Raw genomic sequence first — 22,637 nt, forward strand, 5'->3', positions numbered from 1 at the left:
ATCTGGAAGAGATATGGAAGGGATATCTATCTCCACTCTCATGCTCTTTGTAACATTATTCACAATAGTCAAGATATGCAAACAATCTAAATGCCCAGTAACAGATGAAGAAAATGTGGTATACACATACAATGGAATATTATTCAGTCTTCAAAAAGAAAGAAATCCTGCCATTTGTGTCCACATGGATGAACCTTAAAGACATTAAGTAAAATAAGCCATGCACAGAAGACGAATACTACACCATCTCACGTATATGTGGAATCTAAAATAGTCAAACTCATAGAAGCAAAGAGTAGAATGGTGATTGCCGGGGACTGGGGGGAAGAGGGAATGGGGAGATGTTTGTCAAGGGCAAGAAATAAACCTAACTTAAATGTGGATTTGTCTCAAACATTTGTACTGGATTTGGGCTGTTTGTGTTGTGCAGACTTTGTTCATTTACATAAAATCAGGAGATTGTTGGAAGAAGTGTGTTCAGGTAATGCTCTTTGGCGAGCTTATAAAGACTTGTTTCTCCTTGGGTTAACTACACTGATATTAAGTTTGCCCTCATGTAAAAAACCACTCAAAATCTCTTAAAACCAAATCAGCACTTCACAATCTGTAATCACTACTACAAAAACAATTTCATTAATTTCCCCCTTTAACCCTTCCTGCATTTCCACAGCCATGGCTTTTCCTCTGATGAGGTTGTAGAGATTCGTGTCACTTCACCAGAATGGGAAATCTATGCTATTTTCATTAAGTAACTAAATGTTATGTGATTTCCAAATCTTACATAATTTCACACTCTTAGCAAAGTGAGAAAGGAAACTTAATTGCAATTTTTTTTTCAGGATTGCTGATAAAGATGATAGTAGCAAAGGCTTACTAATGCAGAATACTTCATGGTTTATGATATATATGTCTATACATTATTTCATTTGAAATAAATCTTCAGAAATTTTATTTGCCAGTAGCCTTTTATTTTCTAATGAAGAAGCCTAATTTAAAATACATTGCAGCATAAAGATGTTAAGGCAAAACATAATTAAGAAAAGATTCCAGTTAATTTCAAACAAAAACTTAATCTCCATAATCTAATTGTTTTATCAAAAAAAATAAGGACACCTCCAGAAGTTGCCAACTATCGAAATTTTAGGTAAATAAATGAGTTTCAGAAATTAATCTCGGTTATAGTAGTTATAATCAAGTAAAGAATGGGTGGACACTTGGAATTTGGGAAACAAGGCATGTGAATATCTTCTCTGCCAGCAATGGGTCATCATTTAACTTCTCAAAGTTGTGGGTTTTTAATGCATGATGCAAGTGGGATTCCACATTCTTTTACAACTTTTGCCCCTCACTATCCCCAGCAAGGCAGTGAAGAGGGATTCTCTATAACCTTCCTCTCCTTTGGCCTGCTCCATCTTCGCCCCTGGTGTGGAAGGTATTTTGTTTTTAAACATCAGGATCATCCTATGAGGTATAATCTACGTGTTTTTATTCATTCAAAAATATTTGAGTACCTACCTTCTTTCAGGAGCAATTCTATATACTAAGAATACAGCAGTGAACCAGAGAATTTCTGCTCTCATGTAGCCTATATTCTGAAGGCAGAGACAGGAAATTAGTTAATCAGATAATCATGAAGTTTGACAGGCAGTAACTGCTGTATCAGGTATAAGTGCTATATAAAGGTAATGGATAAGAAAAATGTCAATTATTCAAGAAAAGACCATGCTTATATTGCAAGTATTTCCTCTAAAGCTACTGAAGCAGATTCAAAGGGATGATTGGGAACTGTATTTATCAGCTTGGGGAGAGGGAAAGAAAAGGGAGAGAAGCAGAGTGGGTCCTTTCTAGCAGTGGGTTGAGGGCTTGAAACTTCAGGTACTCAACAAATGCGCGTTGAATCTGAGCATAGTCAAACTTCTAATCTTACATAAATCAAGTTAATGCAGCAGTCCTATGAAGGACATTGTTTTGGAATGCCAGCATGATGACCCTCTCTTATGGTTAAGCTGTTTTCTGTCTCTGTACCTCATCCATCTGATAGTCCTGGAAAGGAAAAAGAATGGATGTGATCTCAGGGAGGAGGAGGATATAGCATCTCGTAAGGGAATCCCAGCTGCACATGAAAAGAGGCAACACCGCCCTTCCTGACCCAGTGGACTACGGAAGAAAAATATTCCAGAGTTTACTCTTCACAGCCTATCCCTGGGTCAAAACCTGGGACACTGGTGGGTGGTGCTGGATAGTAAACATCTGATAGATATGGAAGAGTCTGGAACGTTAGGGACTAATAGCACATTCCTCTTCCCTCCTGAGGAAAGTTCCATACCCCTAGTTGAAAACCTTGAATGTGAACCCATGTCCCCAGAGTGAGAATGTGGAAGCCGAGGGAAGGGGCGAGAGAAGATCCTGAGGCAGAATTGTTGGCTCCCGGAGACCTGTTCAGGGTGTCCACAGCTGCACTGTCCAATGTGGTAGCCACTAGACGTATAAGGCTACTTAATTAAATTTTTTTCCTAACTTATTTATCTTTTTTTAAATTGAAGTATAGTTGATTTACAATGTTTCAGGTGTATAGCAAAGTGATTCAGTTTTATATATATATATTTTTTTCAGATTCTTTTTCATTATAGGTTATTATAAGAGATTGAATATAGTTCCCTGTGCTACACAGTAGGTCCTTGCTTTTATCTATTTTATGTATATGAGTGTATATCTGTTAATCCCAAACTTCCAATTTATCCTTTCCCCTCCTTCCCCCTTGGTAACCATAAATTTGTTTTCTACGTCTGAGTCTACTACTGTTTTGTAAATAAGTTCATTTGCATCATTTTTTGGATTCCACATATAAGCCATATCATATGATATTTGTCTTTCTCTGTCTGACTTACTTCACTCAGTAGGATAATTTCTAGGTCCATCCATGTACCTAAAAATGGCATCATTTCATTCTTTTTTATGGCTGAGTAATGTTCCATTGTGTGTGTGTGTGTGTGTGTGTGTGTGTGTGTGTGTGTATACATATATACATATATATATATATATATATATATATATATATATATATATATATATATATATATATATATATATATATATATATACATACCACATCTTTTTAAGCAAATTGTTTGTTGATAGGCACTTGGATTGTTTCCATGTCTTGGCTATTGTAAATAATGCTGCTATGAAACTAGGGTGCATGTATCTTTTCAAATTAGAGTTTTAATTGTTTCTGGATATGTACCCAGGAATGGGATTGCTGGATCATGTGGTAGCTCTATTTTTAGTTTTTCAAGGAATCTCTATAATTTTCTCCATAGTGGCTGCACCAGTTTACATTCCCACCAACAGTGCAGGAGGGTTCCTTTTTCTCCACACCCACTCCAGCATTTATTATTTGTAGACATTTTGATGATGGCCATTCTGACTGGTGTGAGGTGATACCTCATTGTAGTTTTGACTTGCATTTCTCTAATAATTAGCGATGTTGAGCATCTTTTCATGTGCTTTTTGGCCATCTATGTCTTCATTGGAGAAGTGTCTATTTAGATCTTCTGCCCATTTTTTAAAAATAAATTTATTTATTTATTTATTTTTGGCTGTGTTGGGTCTTCGTTGCTGCATGCGGGCTTTCTCTAGTTGCGGCGAGTGGAGGCTACTCTTCGTTGCGGTGCACGGGCTTCTCATTGCGGTGGCTTCTCTTGTTGTGGAGCATGGGCCCTAGAGTGCATGGGCTTCAGTAGTTGTGGCTTGCAGGGTCTAGAGTGCAGGCTCAGTAGTTGTGGCACACGGGCTTAGTTGCTCCACAGCATGTGGGATCTTCCCGGACCAGGGCTAGAACCCATGTCCCCTGCATTGGCGGGCGGATTCTTAACCACTGTGCCACCAGGGAAGTCTGCCCATTTTTTGATTGGGTCGTTTGGGTTTTTTTTTTTTTTTTTTTTTTTTGATATTGAGCTTTATAAGCTGTTCGTATGTTTTGGAAATTAATTCCTTGTCTGTCTCATAGTTTGCAAATATTTTCTCCAGTCTGTAGGTTGTCTTTTCATTTTGTTTATGGTTTCCCTTGCTGTGCAAAGGCTTTTAAGTTTAATTAGGTACAACTTATTTAATTTTGCTTATGTTTCCATTACTCTGGGAGACAGATCCAAAAAATATTTCCTGTGATTTATGTCAAAGAGTGTTCTGCCTAAGTTTTCCTCTAGGAGTTTTATAGTATCTGGTCTTACATTTAGGCCTTTAATCCATTTGGAGTTTATTTTTGTGCATGGTGTTAGAGAATGTTCTAATTTCATTCTTTTACATGTTGCTGTCTAGTTTTCCCAGCACCACTTATTGAAGAGATTGCTTTTCTCCATTGTATATTCTTTCCTCCTTTGTCACAGATTAATTGACCGTAAGTATGTGGTTTATTTCTGGGCTTTCTATCCTGTTCCATTGGTCTATGTGTCTGTTTTTTGTGCGGGTACTATACTGTTTTGATTACTGTAGCTCTGTAGTATAGTCTGAAGTCAGGGAGAATGATTTCTCCAGCTCTGTTCTTCATTCTCAAGATTGTTTTGGCTATTTGGGGTTTTTGTGTTTCCATACACATTTAAAAACATTTTTTCCCGTCCTGTGAAAAATGCTATTGGTAATTTGATAGAGATTGCATTGAATCTATAGATTGCCCTGGGTAGTATGGCCATTTTAACAATATTGATTCTTCCAATCCAAGAACACGGTATATCTTTCCATCTGTTTGTGTCGTCTTCAATTAGTTTCATCAGCATCTTATAGTTTTTGGAGTACAGGACTTTTGTCTCCTTAAGTAGGTTTATTCCTAGGTATTTTTTTCTTTTTGATGCGATGGTAAATGAGATTGTTTCCTTAATTTCTCTTTCTGATATTTCATTGTTAGTGTACAGTAATGCAACACATTTCTCCATATTAATTTTTTATCCTACAACTTTACCAAATTCATTGATGAGCTCTAATAGTTTTCTGGTGGTGTCTTTGGGATTTTCTATGTAGAGTATCATGTTATCTACAAACAATGAGAGTTTTACTTCTTCCTTTCCAATTTGGATTGCTTTTGTTTTTCTTCTCTGACTGCTATCGCTAGGACTTCCAAAACTATGCTGAATAAAAGTGGTGAGAGTGGACATCCTTGTCTTTTTCCTGATCTTAGAGGGAATGCTTTCAGCTTTTTACTGTTGAGTATGATGTTGTTGTTATAAATGTGTAATAAATTTTAAAGTTATTCACATTAAATGAAATTTTAAATTTGGTTCCTTAGTCACATTAGCCACATTTCCAGTGCTCAATAACAGTATGTGACTGATGGCTACTGTATTGAAAGGCAAATAAGAAACACTTCCATCATAGCAGAAAGTTCTATTGGACAGCAGTGGTCTGGAGCAGTGAGCAACAAACTTTTTCTCTAAAGAGCCAGATAGTAAATATTTTTGGAGTTGAGGACCAGTTCCCTTCACAACTACTCAGTACTGTATTTGTAGCATGAAAGCAGCCATAGTCCATGTGTAAATAAGCAGGCATGGCCATGTTCCAATAAAACTTTATTTTCAAAAAACAGACTTTTGCCTAAGGGCTGGATCTTCTGGCCTAGAAGATCTGGAAGTTCCCACATGCTTCAGTGTAGGGACAGGAGCCACTGAAAGAATTGGACTAGTGGAGTCCCAGGATAGGACTAAATTACCTGATTTTGCACCCAAAACAATGCAGGTCCAGGTGCAATTTAGCAGACCCATCCTACCAAGGGCCAGACTTAGCATTGAAGAACACCACACAAACTTGCACAAACAGAGTCAAGGCCATCTTGAGAAGGAGCAGGGAGAGAGGGAAGAAACCCACAAGCCCGACCTCAAATAAGCCAAATGATGTAAAAGAGACTGTCTAAGTGGAACAGACAGTGATGCTGTTTGTTGGCAAATGTAAATGTCATCACCAACTGTCCCAAACCCACCACCTCAGTCTACACTGAGGGGATAGGGTGAAACTCAGGAGGAACTTTAGATCAATTCTAGAAAACAGATACGCCATAATTTCTTTGCATCTCTGAGTCAGAGTAAATAAAAGGTTAATACTGCTACACAATATTTTCTCACATGCACATGAAACTTAGGAAGGAAAATCTTTGCACTCTTTCTAGGAGCTCTGGTTTGAGCTAATTCATCTCTACAGCCCCTCCAGGGCCTCCCTGTGACTGATGATCTGCACTGAGGCATTGTGTGAAGAGAACACGGGCCTCAGAGGGAGAGAACCTGGGCTCCAGCTGTGCAGCTTCTGCTGAACCTCTTAACCATTCTAGGCCTCAGTGACCTCATCTGCCACACGAGAATGTGAATCAAATGATTCCTAAGTTCTTATCCAGCTCAGATAACAATTTATGATTCATCTAAAAGACATTTGGCTGGGGTTGTAGCCTGTGATTATAATTAACATGGTGAACCAGATCACATGTTAATGAGTAAAGTCTTAGCTTTATTAGTAAGTTTCTATCAGTTCACTGAAAAGTTCTGACATTTTATATTTGGTTGGTTGTGGGATCATCTTATCATTCATACTGTATTAGTCTGCTTGGGTGGCCATAACAAAATACCAAACGCCAGGTGGCTTAAACAACAGACATTTATTTCCTCACAGTTCTGGAGGCTAGAAGTCTGAGATCAGGGTACCAGCATGGTCAGTTCCTGATGAGGACCCTCTTCCTGGTTGCAGATGACCACCTTCTTGCTATGTCCTCACATGGCAGAGAGAAATACACAGAGAGAAAGAGAGCTCTCTGGTGTCTCCTCTTATAAGGGCACTTACATCATGAGGTCCCATGCTTATAACCTCATCTAAACCTAATTACCCCCAAAGGCTCCATGTCCAAACACCATCACACTGGAGATTATAGCGTCAACATATGAACTTGGCAGAGGGACTCAATTCAGTCCATAGCACAAACCTTGAAATTACTTTATGCTTGGATGCTGAGTTCTTGGAATTTTGCTCTCTGGTTATGTACAAAACCAAAGGAGATGCTCTTCTCATCAGTAGGAAACTTTTGAGGAAGAAGTATCAAATTGAGTCTCACCTTTTCTGAGGTTCAAAGCAGAGGTAGGATGTGGAAATGACTGCCTTGGTTATCAGCTATCATGATAGCTAATATTTACTGGGTAGTTTATTTCCACGAGGCACTCTTCAAAGTGTATTATATGAACCATCTCATTTCACCCTACAGCAACCTTATTAGACGTACGTAGAGATAAAGACACTAATATGTGGAAAGCCTAAGGAACTTACATAAGGTCCCATAGCTAATATGAGACTGAGTCTGGATATGAAACTCCACAGACGAGTTCCAGAGCCTGTCCTCCTAATCACCGTGCTCTACAGCCTCAGGCTGGACACAGATTATGGGGAGAGTCCACATACACACACACACACACACACACACACACACACACACACTCATACACCCCACAGATGTGCTTGAACAAAGTAACATGTATTAATGTATTAATAATGTATTAATTAACATTGTAATGCCTATAAGCTATTTATACTTTAATCAACTCAGCAAAATGCTTTTTCTTAACATCTGGCTAAGATCAGATTTTCAGGAAATGGGAGTTTTGATGAGTGGTGAAGAGAAAGAAGCTATTATGGCTTGGGGCAATTCAGGGATGAGAGGCCTGGAAAGAAGGCCGAATTTAGGAGCCATGAACTACTAGGGTATGAGACAAAGGCTTTAGTGCTTGAAGAGAGGAAAAGGGTGAGAGAGAAAAAGGAGACCATAATGAGGAGGAGAGTATAGAAAGCTGGGTGCTCACTCTCCAGAGCTCTGTGTGCCAGACACTGTTCTCAGGACATTACAAATATATTCTCTAATTTATCCCCACAATAATCTTTGGAAGTAGATTTTACTACTTCCATTTTGTAGCTATTGAATCCTGGGGATATTAAAAACACACCTAAAGTTACATACCTGGTAAATAGACAACCTTTGAACTAAAAAAATCTGTTCTCTGTGTACAGCCTTCCTAGGACACGGTTCATTTACTTTTGCCCTTTGGCCCAACATAGCCAACATCAGCCACTAAAACCTATCTTTGTGCCAGCAAAGTGTTGAAGGTTGGTCTTGCCTTGCCATCCAGATGCAATATATGGCTTATGTTAAAATGTGACTTCACATGGGACAACACTCAGGAGAGGCTCAAAAAGTTCAATGGTCCAGTTCAATGACAATGGATAAGTAGCCAGTTATCCTAACCATCATTTCAAATAGCCTCATAAGCGAAAGGCTGGTAGGCATTCATGTCCAATATGAAGGTGGCTGAGAGTACCAGCTGGGTTTGCTGATGGTCAAGTTCACTAAATGGCTAGAGGTAGGAAACAAAGTCTGTAAGTGCAGAGATTCCTTACCATGCATTTTCCCATCTTGCCTGGCTTTTTGAAGGGGTCTAAGATCTTACAAGACCCTGAAGTTACAACCAAATGGGTAGTTGTTTTTTGGGGTGGGACAGGAATGGAACATTGCTCTTTAATCAACTATGGAAGATCTCCTCAATGACTGATAATCAGCAGTTCAGCTAATAACAAGGTCATTTGCTTCGATGCCTCTTGGTTGACTTTAGGACCCTCTGTCCTTGTCCTCTTCACTTATGTCCCTCTACTCATCTCTCTCCTCCTTAACCTCTCTGAACTCTAATCAGGAACTCTTTGCTTAGCCTGGGCAATTCACTTCCTCCCTTTTTCATGGGTTTTGTGCCTACAACTCTCTTCTCCCTCTCAGCTTTCATTCACTTCCCTTATCCAAAACCCTTTTTGTTGCCCAAATATTGGTTTCTAATACCATTCTCCGATAAAAGGAACCAGGGCTCCTTGGAGAATTGACTGATACTGGGGCAGAAATATACACAATGAGCCTGGCACATCTTATCTTGTAGTGCCAGAAAATAAGGAAGTGCTTAAAAATTTTCGATTGGATTATGTCAAAGGGACACAGGAGTCAACTAAAAGAGTTCCCAATGGCAAAGCTGAAGCAATTTGAGAAACAAAATAAAGTAGTATTGAATTATGATACAAATTAGAAAATAAATATCCATGAGTTCATACTGATATAAATAAATGATTGAATAAATTAATAAATGGCAAGAAGAGACAAATCTCCCATGCAGATAAATTTCAAATAATTTATGTCTATACTCCACACTAAAGGAGCAGGAGCATAACTCCCCACTCCTTAGGGGCTGTGCGTAGAGCCTTCCTTCCAAAATGCACAGTATGGAAAGGGGAAAAAAGAGCAACTTTCCAGGGGAGAAACCTGCTAAACACGACCTCAGCCAGGTGATCAAGGTGAACATCAACAGTGATAAATCATGTTGATAGTATGCACCCTGGAGATTATGTGATGACAATATCTCTTTACCTCTGTGGATTTTCTACTATGAGTAACACATTATTCTGGTCTTATCATGAGCAAAACATCAGACACATTTCAACAGTGAGGCATCTTACAAAATACCTGACCAGTATTCATCAAAACTCTCAAGGTCATTGAAACCAAGGAAAGTTGAAGAAACTGTCACAGCCAAGAGGAGCCTAAGGAGACTCAATGACTAAACATAATGTGGTATCTTGGATGAAATCTGTTATGGATTGAATTGTGTCCCCCCCCAGAAAAGATATGTTGAAGTCCTAATCCCCAGTATCTTAGAATGTGACCATATTTGGAAATAGGGTCATTGCAATGTAATTAGTTAAGATAAGCACATACTGGAGTAGGGTATGTCCCTAATCCAATACTACTGGCATCCATATAAGAAGATGGCCATATGAAGAGAGAGACACAGGAGAAGGCCACTTGATGACAAAGGCAAGAGTCGGAGTATGCAGCTGCAAGTCAAGGAACATCAGAATTGCCAGAAAACCACTAGAAGCCAGGAAGGGGCAGGGAAGAATTCCTCTTCAGGTTTTAGAGGGAGCATGGCCCTGCTGACACCTTGATTTCAGACTTCTAGCCTCCAGAACTGTGAGACAATAAATTTCTGCTATTTCAAGCCACCCAGTTTGTGGAATTTTCTCATGGCAGCCTTGTGGAACTAATACAGTATCCTGGAACAGAAAAAAAAAGACAGTAGGTAAAAACTAAGTCTGAATAAACTGTTAATTATTAGTTAATGTATTGATATTGGTTCATTAATTCTAACCAATATACCATACTATTATAAGAAGGAGAAACTAAGTGTGGATATATGGGTTCTCTGTACTATCTTCTCAATTATTCAACAATGGAAAATGTTGAATAATGTCATATAATGGCAGTGTAAAACTCTAAAAATAAAGTATAACTTTAAAAAATCCTTTTCATATTTCAGCAATTGTTGAAATAAGTCCTCTTAATTCCTCCAAGCTTTGGTTTTAAAATCATCTGCTTCTATGTTGTTTGTATCAACTGCTTTCTAATTTTAAAGAATCAGAGATAGCCCCACAGAAAGCTATCTTAAAGGCATCATGCTCCTGAGTTAGTCTTATCTCCTTCTTCTTCTCTCCCCATCTCCATTTGAGGCCTAGTTATCCATCCACCCCTTCATTCTGTGCCAGGACATGTGCCAGGAACATGGGGTGCCCTTGCCATCCAGGGAAGAAGACAGATACCACAAACATAATCACACAAATAAATGTCACATTGCCCTGTGAACTTTTAAACTGCGATCATTAACTGTGAGGACAATGTAAACTTTGACATGGGCAGAGAGCTTACCAGAGAAAGAAGCCAACATAGGGGACAGCAGAGGAGAGGTCCCGGGACATTATTAGAGCCTCTGGAGTTGGTTATGCCTGAACTCACGGCTCTCCTTTGACTTAATAGATATATGGTCATTAAATACCCATTTTAACTTAAAATCACAGCTTTTGTAGGTTCTGTAAAAGAGAAATTCATAGTTTATGAGAGCATTTTTAGAGGGATATCACTTAGTCACAGAAGTCAAGGAAGACAGCTTTGAGGGTGTAAAATCTGAGCTGAGATTTGAAGAATGTGTATTAACTAGGCAAAGAACGAAGGGGTAGGGACTTCCCTGATGGTACAGCGGTTAGGAATCCACTTGCCAATGCAGGGGACACGGGTTTGATCCCTGGTCCAGGAAGATCCCACATGCCGTGGAGCAACTAAGCCCGTGCGCCACAACTACTGAGCCCACGCACCGCAACTACCAAAGCCCGCTTGCTCTAGGGCCCGTGTGCCACAACAAGAGAAGCCACCGCAATGAAAAGCACACTCACGACAACGAAGAGTAGCTCCCGCTCACCACAACTAGAGAAAGCCCGCGCACAGCAACAAAGACCCAACACGGCCAAAAATAAATAACATGTTTAAAAATATATAATAATGAGGGGGTAGAGATCCCCAGTAAAGGGTGGTGGGAGGGAGCGTGTGAAGTACGAGGGACTGAACAATTACCAGTGTTTCTGTAGCCAAGTGAGGGAGGATGAGTATTGTGGGAAGGTGCTAGAAAGAGAAACAGGGGGGCCAGACCCCACAGGACCTTGAAACCAAGTCAAAGGTTTTGTCTTTCCCTGATAGCGATGGTAAACTATTAGAGATATTAAGAGTTTGTGGGGAGGAAGACATGACATCATCATCAGATTTGTATTTTTGAAATATCACTCTGGCTGCAGTGAGGAGAATGGATTGGCAGGGATGGGGTGGATCTAGTATCCTAGTTAGACAGCTACTGCAGAGACCCAGATGGAGGCTGATGGCAGCACAGACCAGGGTGGCGGTAGAGGTAGAGGAGATGGGGAGGCGTAGATAGACTTGAAAGATATAGAAGGTGAAATGAATGGGATTTGATAATTTGGTCATGAAGCTAAGGAAAAGAAAAAAGTTGAGGATGACTTCTAGATTGCTGGGTTGACCAACTGGATGGATGTCACTCATTGAGACAGAGAACTGAGAAGCCTAGAATAAGACCAGCTATGCCAAACTCCTCACCACTTCTGAAAGGCACCATGTTATTTCATGCCTCAGTGCCTTCCAACATTCTGTCCTCAGCACATGAAAACCTGTCTTCTCTCTTCCTTTGTTTTGAGGGAGCTGTGTTGTATTTAATAGCACTGGCACTGCAATACGGTATAGGTATAGGAGTCAAGCGTCCAGACGCTGGGGTCAGACTGCTTGAATTTAAATTCTAGATATCTGTGTGATCATGTGAGTCTTCCCAAACCCCAGTTTCCCCATGTGCAAAGTGAGGATAGTAATAGTACCTGTTCTTTGAGAGTCTGGACTGCACTGAATGAGATAATGTATATAAAATGCTTATCACAGTGGTCAACACACAATAAGCACCCAGTATATGTTAGATTTTATTATAAAAGTGCATAAAAGTCAACTCTTGCCCTTGGGATTTTGATAGAGAGTCTATATCTTTCTTACTCATTCTGATCAGGGCTTCTCAAAAGGCAGGTGCACTGAGAGAAAATATTTGCAAAAGACACATCTGATAAAGGGCTGTTATCCAAAATATACAAAGAACCCTTAAAACTCAACATTAAGAAATTAAGCAACTGATTAAGAAATGGACCAAAGACCTTAACAGACACCTTACCAAAGAAGATATACAGATGGCAAATAAGCATATGAAAAGATGTTCCCCATCATATGTCATCAGGGAAATGGAAATTAAAACAATGAGATACCAGTTCACTCCTATTAGAATGGCCAAAATGCAGAACACAGACACCACCAAATTCTGGCGAGGATGTGGAACAACAGGAACTCTCCTTCATTGTTGGTGGGAATGCAAAATGGCACAGGCACTTTGTAAGACAGTTTGGCAGTTTCTTATAAAACATATTCTTACCATACAATCCAGCAATCATGCTACTTGGTATTTACCCAAAGAAGCTGAAAACTTCTGTCCATTCAAAAACCCACACACAGGGACTTCCCTGGTGGCGCAGTGGTTAAGAATCCTCCTGCCAATGCAGGGGACACGGGTTCGAGCCCTGGGCCGGGAAGATCCCACAAGCCGCGGAGCAACTAAGCCCCTGCGCTACAACTACTGAGCCTGCACTCTAGAGCCCGCGATCCACAACTACTGAGCCCACGTGCCATAACTACTGAAGCCCGTGCACCCTAAAGCCCGTGCTCCGCAACAAGAGAAGCCACCGCAATGAGAAGCCCACGCACCACAACAAAGAGTAGCCCCCGTTCACCGCAACTAGAGAAGGCCTGCGTGCAGCAATGAAGACCCAACGCAGCCAAAAATAAATAAATTAAAAATAAATTTAAAAAAAAAAACACCTGCACAGAGATGTTTATAGCAGCTTTATTCACAATTGCCAAAACTTAGAAGCAACAATTATGTCCTTCAGTGGGTGAATGGATAAGTAAACTGGTACATTCAGACAATGGAATATTATTCACTGCTAAAAAGAAATGAGCTGTCAAGCCATGAAAAGACACGGAGGAACCTTAAATGCATATTACTAAGAGAAAGCAGCCAATCTGAAAAGGCAACATACTGTATGATTCCAACGATGTGACATTCTGGAAAAGGAAAAACTATGCAGACAGTAAAAAGATCAGTGGTTGCCAAGGGTTGGAGGGGAGCAAGATAAATAACTGGAGCACAGAGGATTTTTCGGGCAGTGAAAATACTCTGTGTGATACTGTAATGGTGGATACATGTCATTATAGCATGACATATACATATATATCTAAACTCATAGAATGTACAACAAGAGTGAATCATAAGGTAAACTATGGACTTTGGGTGATGATGATGTGTCAATATAGATTCATCAGTTGTAACAAACGTACCACCCTGGTGGGGAATGCTGGTAATGGGGAGGCTGTGCATGCGTGAGGGCAGGGGGGATACGAGAGATCTCTGCACCTTCCTCTCAATTTTGCTGTGAACTTAAATTGCTCTAAAAATAGAAAGGCTATTTAAAAAGAAGCGGTTTGCTATTCACCACATACAACTGGTACCCTGTCAAAGATAAATTCCTGCTAATTCACCAGGTCCAGCAGTACCCCTTTCCTTCTTTCCCCATCCTTTGCCCGTGATGATGAGATTTGGGAAGAGATTGGGGAGCCCTGCTTTAAATCAGGGATCGGCATACTACAGCCCTCAGGCCAAATCCAATCCAATACCTCTTTTTGTAAATGAAGTGTTATTGAACACAGCCATTTCTGTATGTTGTTTGTGGCTACTTTCTCACTAGAATGGCAGAATTGAGTAGCTGTGACAGAGCCATTATGGCCCATCAAACCTAAAATATTTGCTATTTGGGACTTTACAAAAAATGTTTACCAGTTCCTACTCTAGATTATGATGAGGAGGAGGAGGAGGAGAAGGAGAAGGAGAAGGAAGAACATAAGCCACTTCTGCCATTAATTGAGTAAAACAGTTCTTAGAGTAATATAAACTCTATTATGCAAATATAGGCATTGAAGCTCAAAGACAATATGTAACCTGATCAAAGTGACAGAGTTAATACCTGGTAGTTAATATCACTCCAAAGTGTGTGCTTTTAATTCAGTCACTCAGGACCTGAATTATGAGTGGCTACTCTTGGTGTCCAGGGCATTAGCCATTAGGGATCTAACAGTACACGAGTCCTTTCCAGATGACAGTAGCTCATTGTGGTCACTGTTTACTGAACATTTACCACAAGTGTACTTCTTCCCAGTTTACACACATCCTGGTATCTCTACCATCACACACATCCTGGTATCTCTACCATCAAACTTTCTCCTGCAGCTTCATGTGAAAATTAAGTTAGTAAGGTGCAGCTTTTTTTTCCTTAGGAAGATCCCTCACTGTTTATTGGACCCTAGACTCATTGTTGAGTTCCAATTTCTTACCTGCTTTTTCCTTCAGGTTCCTCCTTTTCAGCAAGTGCCCATAGTCCCCTACCTAGGATTGCCAGATAAAATGCAGGACAGCAGTTAAATTTGAATTTCAGATAAACAATGAATAATCTCTTAGTATGAGTGTGTCCCATACAATATTTGGGACATATACAGGGTGTTCTACATTTTTATTTGCTAAATCTGGCAACCTTAACCCCAGGTTAAGGGGGTTAACAAGCCCCCTGTGTTTTTACAGCTGGAAGATGAATTATCCACCGTGGAGTGGAGAGCATTTACTTGGAAGGCCTTTTGGGTTAGGAAAAAAGAGCACATGATTTGTTGTTAGAAGATGTGTGTGCCAGGACAGCTAGGAAAATTACCTACATTTCAAAATACCTATATTTCACCCCCATGAAATGGGAATAATAGTATCCTACTAGCTGGGTTTTGTGAAGACTCAGCGGAATGATGTATGTGAATAGCACAGTGCTTGGTACAAGCTAGTAACTGTTGTCTTCTATCCAAGTAAAATTTGTTAATTCTTTTTAATTATCCCTTCTGATGTCTGGATTCTGAAAAACAGATATTCCTCCATATGCCCTCAGCACAGTACTGTAGGATTTTGTCCCCCCAAACCCCTTCCTTTCTCAGCATCTGACTGAGGAATTTAAATGATCATTAAAGTTGATTTAATCATGACGTATACAAAATCTTCCCCTGGTTTATAAACTTCAGAGGAAAAAATTAAAATAAACAAATTCAGTTATTATGAAATGAAGGAAGTTCCATACATATATTCCTTAAAGTGTCCCTTGGTGAATTTGAACAGCTCACAACCAGCTATATTATCTGCTTCTGAGTGTCATCCTGTTTCAAATTCCATATTCACATTTGATTGCAGAAAATAAAAACTCATTTTCAAAAATTCCTTGAATCATAGAATTTTTGTTCCCTTTGTTCACTCAGTAAATGCCAGATCCTTCTTATTCTAAGGTCTCTTTTAGAGGCTGGAATTTTTACAGTTGGAGTTAATGCAGTTTTTCATCTCTTACCTTATCAGGGAACAAGGACAGGATAAAGTAGTACATGAAAAGAAAAACAGAAAAGAAACTAAGCCAAGTAATCCATGTGAACAAGTTGGAGCCAAACTGTTTACTTCTCAGTCTTCACTGAGAGTCTCTGCCTGTATGCTTTTAGCAGATAGTTGCTAACGGCTCTCACAGGTTCTTAAAAATGCAAAATAAAGAAAATAATATGTTACCTGTCTCCAGGAGATGGTCTATTCTGGAATACACTCATGGAAAGCCTTAGCCCATTAAGGTGCTTACTTATTTCTTATGAATCTCTTTAGCCAAACTCTTCTCTGCTAAATTTCTGTGTCAGGAACAAAACATAAACCCCTCCACTCTCCGTTGTTGCCTATTATTCTTAATATTTCCACTTCTCCACTCAGGAAAAAACAAAAGAAAAACAAAATTGAGGAAATCAAGGAGATTGACTATTAGAAATAAAAAACAAATCAGCACTGTGAAAGAAGAACCCTGGAGCCAAAGAGATTTTTATTTCAAGTTGTGATGGGGCTTGTTGGTCCAAATAAAGAATATCACCTAAGAGCCATTCTGCTCAAGTCTCTTCCAAGGTAAAACTGTCAACAGGGTATAAGCCTTAAAGAAATATGTTCAAATTCTAATGTATGATCATAAGAAACAAAGGGAAAACATTTACAAACTTCTTCTCTGCAGGTAATATTCCCCAGTTCATTTTAGAATTTCAGATGAAAGCTGACAATTATTCTACTGCAGATTTAGACCTTTGAAACTGTCTTAGAGCCCAAGTTCAGGAGGCAGTTAAAGTGCCGAGGCTCCTGCTTCCCACAGAGTATGTGAAAGTGTGATGGCTACAGCCTGTTCTCCCGGACTACGATTTCCATGCACCTATCTTTCACAGTAGGAAAAAGACTCACTAATGTATCACCCCCTCAAATGAAAGAGGCTGAAAAACTATTCTCTGCTATGAAATGCTGGGCCACAAACAGATGAGGAAATTTAAAAAGGAAAATGTGGGAAAGAACACTTAACAAGACCTGACGTCCTCTGGTTTGCACTGCACCTGAAAACAACTTGGAACTTAACTGATGAGGCTAAAAGAAGAGAGAAGGATTGTGGCATGAAAGGGGAGGCTTTTATCCCCCCACCACCACGTGCTGTGATTTTGAGGGTGCCACTCTCAGATGCACAAGCCCCCAAATCACTCTCCATCGGTCCCAGAGCCTACTGTGACAGCTGCATGCCTTCAGAATAACTATTTCTCATCCTTTGCTTTTAATCTCTGTCTTTCTATGGGGAAGAAGTTAGACATGGTCCATAGCCAACCATTATTTTAGAATATGGTACTTTGGTAAAAGTCACCTAGTGGGACCCTAAGGGGGTCAGACACATAATAATTAAATTGTGATGGGGCTGGGCAAGCAGAATGTCTGGAACCACACTGGGGAGACCTAAATTGTCAGGGCTCAGCCCTGGAGGAGGGGAGATGTTGCAGTGGAAAAGGAGAGACGGCCAAGGACACAATCACCCCCATCACATCTTTCAAGAGCCTGCTCTGTTTAGCAGCAAGAGGGGCACAGGTAGAAATTGGGTGGGTCTCCACCTCTATTTCCAGACACCCCTCAGGTCCTCATATGGCTTTCTGATTTCCTCCTTTTCAAGCTACTCAAATGCTAGGTCCAAGAGAAACAAGAAGAATATGGTTAGACATGGAAGCGGGAATCTTGGATAGCTAATAATTTGCAATTTTTAAACCAATCTTCTTTAAATATTTGTTTGACTTAGAGGAGAGACTATGTGCTACATCAGGAGAAACTGAGAGGGAGGGTATGTGGGGAGCCTTCCGTTTCATTTGCTTTCCTGAGCAGTTCAGTTCAGCCCTGGCTACGACCACACGGAGGAGCAGCAAAACAAAAATACGCTTTAACGTTCCTTGTTACGAAAGCCCCCGGAGTGGGCAGTCTCACACTGCCCCAGCCCACTTGTCTTGTCCAAGTATCCCTTTCAACCACACACAGCACAAAATATGAGAAGAGTTCTTGCAAAAACCTGTGTTCTTTCTCATTTCACATCCAGTAATGGTTAGTGTACTCGATTAGGTGCTTGGGGGGAGAGGCCCAGCAATCCCACCATTTCATCCATCTCTGGTTGAACAGCCAGCTGTGGATTCTCAAAGGCCCCTACCCTTTCACCCACCCACCACGGAACACTGCTCAAGACTCTTCACCCTACATACCTCTTCTCTCTTCAGATTTTGAGCTGTGCTAAGAGTAAAAATCCAGCAAAACAAGCAAATATCCTCATACATCAGGGCTGAGTTGGGAGAAAAGCCAGCTGAGCAGATTTGTGCCCCAGCAATTTCAAAGAGTCTGGCATATAGTAAATGTTCACGAAATACTGGTTGAATAAAAATGTACTGACAGAAGAGCCATGGGGGGATGGGATAAGGATGATGACCTGTCCCCTGCCTGCAAATATAATCGAAGGTACATTCATGTATAATGTGCCTCTCTCAATTTATTTTTCAACAATTACAGCTGATATTGAAGTGAATGTTGTTTTCACATGTGACACTAAGGAGTGGCACTGAATTAGAAAAAAAGAAACTTTTCTGTGCTTTCCCATTTCTGTTGGCCTCTTGGTTTGGCCTTGGGCAAACCCATGTGATCTCTCTGAGTAGACACTAACACCCAGGTTTAAAGCTGATGTCAGCTACCAAATCCTCATATCAGCATGTTCTTCTTGCCACTGACATACAAATTTGAAAAAAGGGCAGGTTTCAACTTATGCTGTTGTTCGACGAATGAGTAAACCAGCAGCCACCTACATTTCCAAACACCCCTCAGGTCATCATGTGGCTTTCGCATTGGCTCAGCAGTGCCACACTCATGTTAACAGTGTGGATCACCTGGCATGGGCTTTACGATTGGTTTCCCTTAAATGAACCTCGACACCCCTGCTGGGTGAACATGTGGAGTTCCTGACAAAGATGTTTATGAGGTAGGAGATACACCACAGGACACCTCGAAGTTGCTTTTGGATGGAATGAAACTTGGAATAAATGCAACGTGAGATAGAATTATAAACTGACTTAGACTATTAACCATAACTCTCCCAGATGCACACATAAAGAAAATGATAACTGATTTTCATAATTACAACCCAGAGAGACTGCAAAATGCGGAACTCTCTTTTGAATCTTAAAATGAGGATAGTGTGTACTGTGATTTTAGTTTCTGTCTCAATATATTTGGATTCTATGAAAAATCATATTCCACTATAACATATAATGCCAACATTTTATTACCTGTAATGTCAGAGTAACTAGAATATGTAAATGAAATGCTGCATAAGAAAGAACTGATGGATCCCTGATTCCCCATAGGGGAAAAGGAGGTGGAATTTACAGAACTCCTCAAGCTTATTTATGGTAGTGGAGAAACTCAGTCACAGTTATGTAAGTCTACCGGAGAGACTCAGAGGAAAGAACATGTTGTCAAGATACAACATTTTTATACCTTTACAGGGCACTTTTCCCAGTTTTACTTTGGTCATGACTTTAATCATAGGTGGAAGAGTAAAGAACTGGCTGTTCTATTAATTTATCTACCTCAGACACTTTCCTGGAACTTCCCCTGTGTATGGCTCTGTCTCCTATTTCCTAACCCAGAGGTCAGATCCCAATCCTCACAACCTGGCTCAAAAAGACGATCTAGGCCCAGCAGATTCACTGACTGCAGAGTCCCTGAACTAACACACTGTGTGCAAATCAGACACATAGCAGTGGGAAATGAAATTGTAGGTAATGATTTAGAGAGCGATTGAGGAGTTGGCTGGGAAGTCATGATGGACCATTTTCAAGTGAGGTTTTGAGGGAGTGCCAACTATGAGCAAGCATTTGCTCTCATGGTAGGTTTATAAATTCATTTACACTACAATCCCACTGTGCAGAGAAAATATAGCTTCTTCATTTGATTTCTGATTCCTTTAATCTTCTTCATGAACCCCCATACACTGGGTAACAAAAGGAACAAAGCAAAATAAAACAAAATACTTTAGTTCTCAGCTTGAGGTAATAATTTTGTTATTTCTTTTGTATTACTCAATTTTTTAGAATTTTATTGCTTTCCTTCTCTATTTCAATATGGTGCCTGGGTCTATGTGGCGAGTGGGGCTTAAGTGACCTTGTGATTCTGAATGGAAAGAAGCCTAAAGCCATTCAATATCCTCTGTCTCCTCTAGTCTCCACAGCCATCACCCTTGAACACCTGGTCACAACTGGACCTGCTGGCACTCACAACAGCCATTGGCAGGTGGCATCACTTGTGATCTTGTCTCTTGCAATGTGGACCGTGGCTGGTGGCCCTTGTTGGCTCTTGTGGCCTCACTCTGCTCTTGTTGAAGCTAAAGGGCTATGACTCTCTCCCATTCATCTGCTGCTGCATCAAAACACTCTTGCTAAGAAACAGAGCTCCCCAAACACTCAGTTTCCTCCACGTTGAATCCACATCACTGGAGCACCAAAGGCAAGCCAAAAAGAGTAAAACATCAGAAACTGATGATGAACATCAGTTCATCTTTTCTGCCACACAGCACCTCTAGGTTTACTTTGATGAGGCTGTCACAGAGAGCTGCAGAGGGCAACATGGGAATCATTGCCTTCCGGAGTTCCAGGTGTGAAGTGCAGCAGAATCTTCATGTTATTTAAGTACCCAAGGTTATCTAGATGTTCCTAATGCTACCCACTGCCCTTGACCTTCAACCTTGAGGTGGCAGGAGGAGATAAGAAGAAGAGAAAAATAGGTGTCTGATGTCTCCTTTCCTCCACCTCTGCCTCCTTCTTTCTCCCACCATCCTTCAGGCTAAAAAGGGTGGGGTTTTCCATCACTTCACCTGCATCATACTATCCTCCCACCATTACTAGTCAAGCCTTGCGACTTAGCTAGGTTAGATGGAAAAAGGTGTCATCTCCATTCACTGGGAGGAATTCTATGATCTCATCCATCCAGGTTAGTTCCCAAAATTCTAAAGGGATTTAGAAAGTCCTCTCTTTCATCCAAGACTGGTTTTCAAACCTGTTACTTTCTCACAGGACAAGGGATTTTATGGCTGAGCAAGTGTCAGAGGTGGAAAGGTACAAAGAATATGACTTGGGACTTCCCTGGTGGCACAGTGGTTAAGAATCTGCCTGCCAATGCTGGGGATATGGGTTCGAGCCCTGGTCCGGGAAGATCCCACATACCGCGGAGCAACTAAGCCTGTGTGGCACAACTACTGAGCCTGCGCTGTAGAGCCAGCGAGCCACAACTACTGAAGCCCAAGCGCCTAGAGCCCGTGCTCCGCAACACGAGAAGCCACTGCAATGAGAAGCCTGCGCACTGCTCGCCACAACTAGAGAAAGCCCACGCGCAGCAATGAAGACCCAACGCAGCCAAAAAAAAAAAAGAATATGACTTAAGGGGGAAGGTAAAACATACTAGTTTAATATTTTGCAATAGTGTCCCTATTGCACTATAGAGAATAGGAAATATATTTATAAAGGGTGAGGGAGTTGGTCAGAAGGGAGAAAACTGAGATGCAACACATAGAGAAAAATTAAGTCTGTTATTGGTAGAGCAGTAAAATGAAACCCACAGTCATCTTACTAGAGCCATTTGGGTTATAGAAGACTCTCTCCAGTTACTGTCTCCTTGAGGACTCCCTTTGTTCGTTTGTTTGTTGAGCTTTTCCTGAGTCCCCTTGCTTCTGTACAAATCTTTAATTACTTGATTTAACTTGAGTGCATTTCTGTTCCTTAGAACGAAAATATCTGAAAGAACAAAAGCTTTCGGTTAAGGCTTTCATATTCCACAATGTATACATTGTGCACGTGAGGGTCACCAAGTCTTATTTCACGTTTCCTGGAAAAATCTTTCTAATCCATCCCTCCACCTTACCCTAGATCCCAGTTGTCACGTTCCCAGATCACCACCATGTCGCCCTAGCTGGCTGGCCTGACTACGGTTTCTCTACTCCCTTATCCTGAAATTCTTGCCCCTATAGTCTTCCTGAATCTCCACCTTCACCACATCCTCTCCTGTTCAGAAACTTACACGTTCGACTTCTCCCTCCTCCCTATCACGTCGACTTGGATTTGCCTCAGTCCAGTTTTCAGGCTCCGCTCTTGTAAACTAATCCACATCCCCTCCATGCTCACCACTCCCCTGCTCTAGGCAGGCCGATGTGCAAACTGGCTCAGGAATAGAAACATTGCTGTCTGTGCCTTCTCTCACTTTTTTAAATTTTTGCACGCTTTGAAATGATTTTTGCCCCTCTCCACTGATAATTTAATTCCAACCTGTTTTTCCAAGCCTATCCCAAATGCAACTTATTTTCCATTTCTCGGAATTGTTAGTTACTCTGGGCCATGCCACACTACTTTAGAGCTTTATTACATTCCCCCTTTGAATAACACATAATATCAATAGCTAGTATTTATTGAGTACCTTTTATGGGCTAAGTGCTTCACAGGCATAGCTCATTTAATCTCCACATCAACCCTATGAGGTGGGTACAATGATACGAGCGTTTGAAGGTGAGGAAACTGGGCCTCCTGGCAATTCAGAAGCTTTCCCAAGCTTATAGAGCTGGTAAATTGTTGGAGACACAATTCGTGCAAAGAAATCAAATGCCAGAGGCTAAACTTTCAGTTAATATGGCGTTTTACCCCCAAAGAATTACTCCTTCTAACTTCAAGT

At 40.6% G+C, this 22,637-nt stretch overlaps 1 long non-coding RNA gene across 3 annotated transcripts in view; it reads left to right on the forward strand.

Annotated features, from left to right (window-relative positions):
- Positions 1 to 1,360: 1,360 nt before the first annotated feature.
- LOC137764915 (uncharacterized) overlaps positions 1,361 to 22,637 on the forward strand; it is a 50,842-nt gene continuing 29,565 nt past the window's right edge. For 2 of the 3 annotated variants that reach the window (XR_011074081.1, XR_011074082.1), the window contains exon 1: positions 1,367 to 1,468. This is a non-coding gene — a long non-coding RNA (uncharacterized lncRNA). Of the gene's footprint in view, positions 1,469 to 22,637 lie in introns of all 3 variants that reach the window. The other variant, XR_011074083.1, reaches the window with a different exon arrangement.

Source organism: Eschrichtius robustus, chromosome 5 (genome assembly GCF_028021215.1).
Source record: "Eschrichtius robustus isolate mEscRob2 chromosome 5, mEscRob2.pri, whole genome shotgun sequence".
In the NCBI taxonomy this organism is placed as follows: domain Eukaryota; kingdom Metazoa; phylum Chordata; class Mammalia; order Artiodactyla; family Eschrichtiidae; genus Eschrichtius; species Eschrichtius robustus.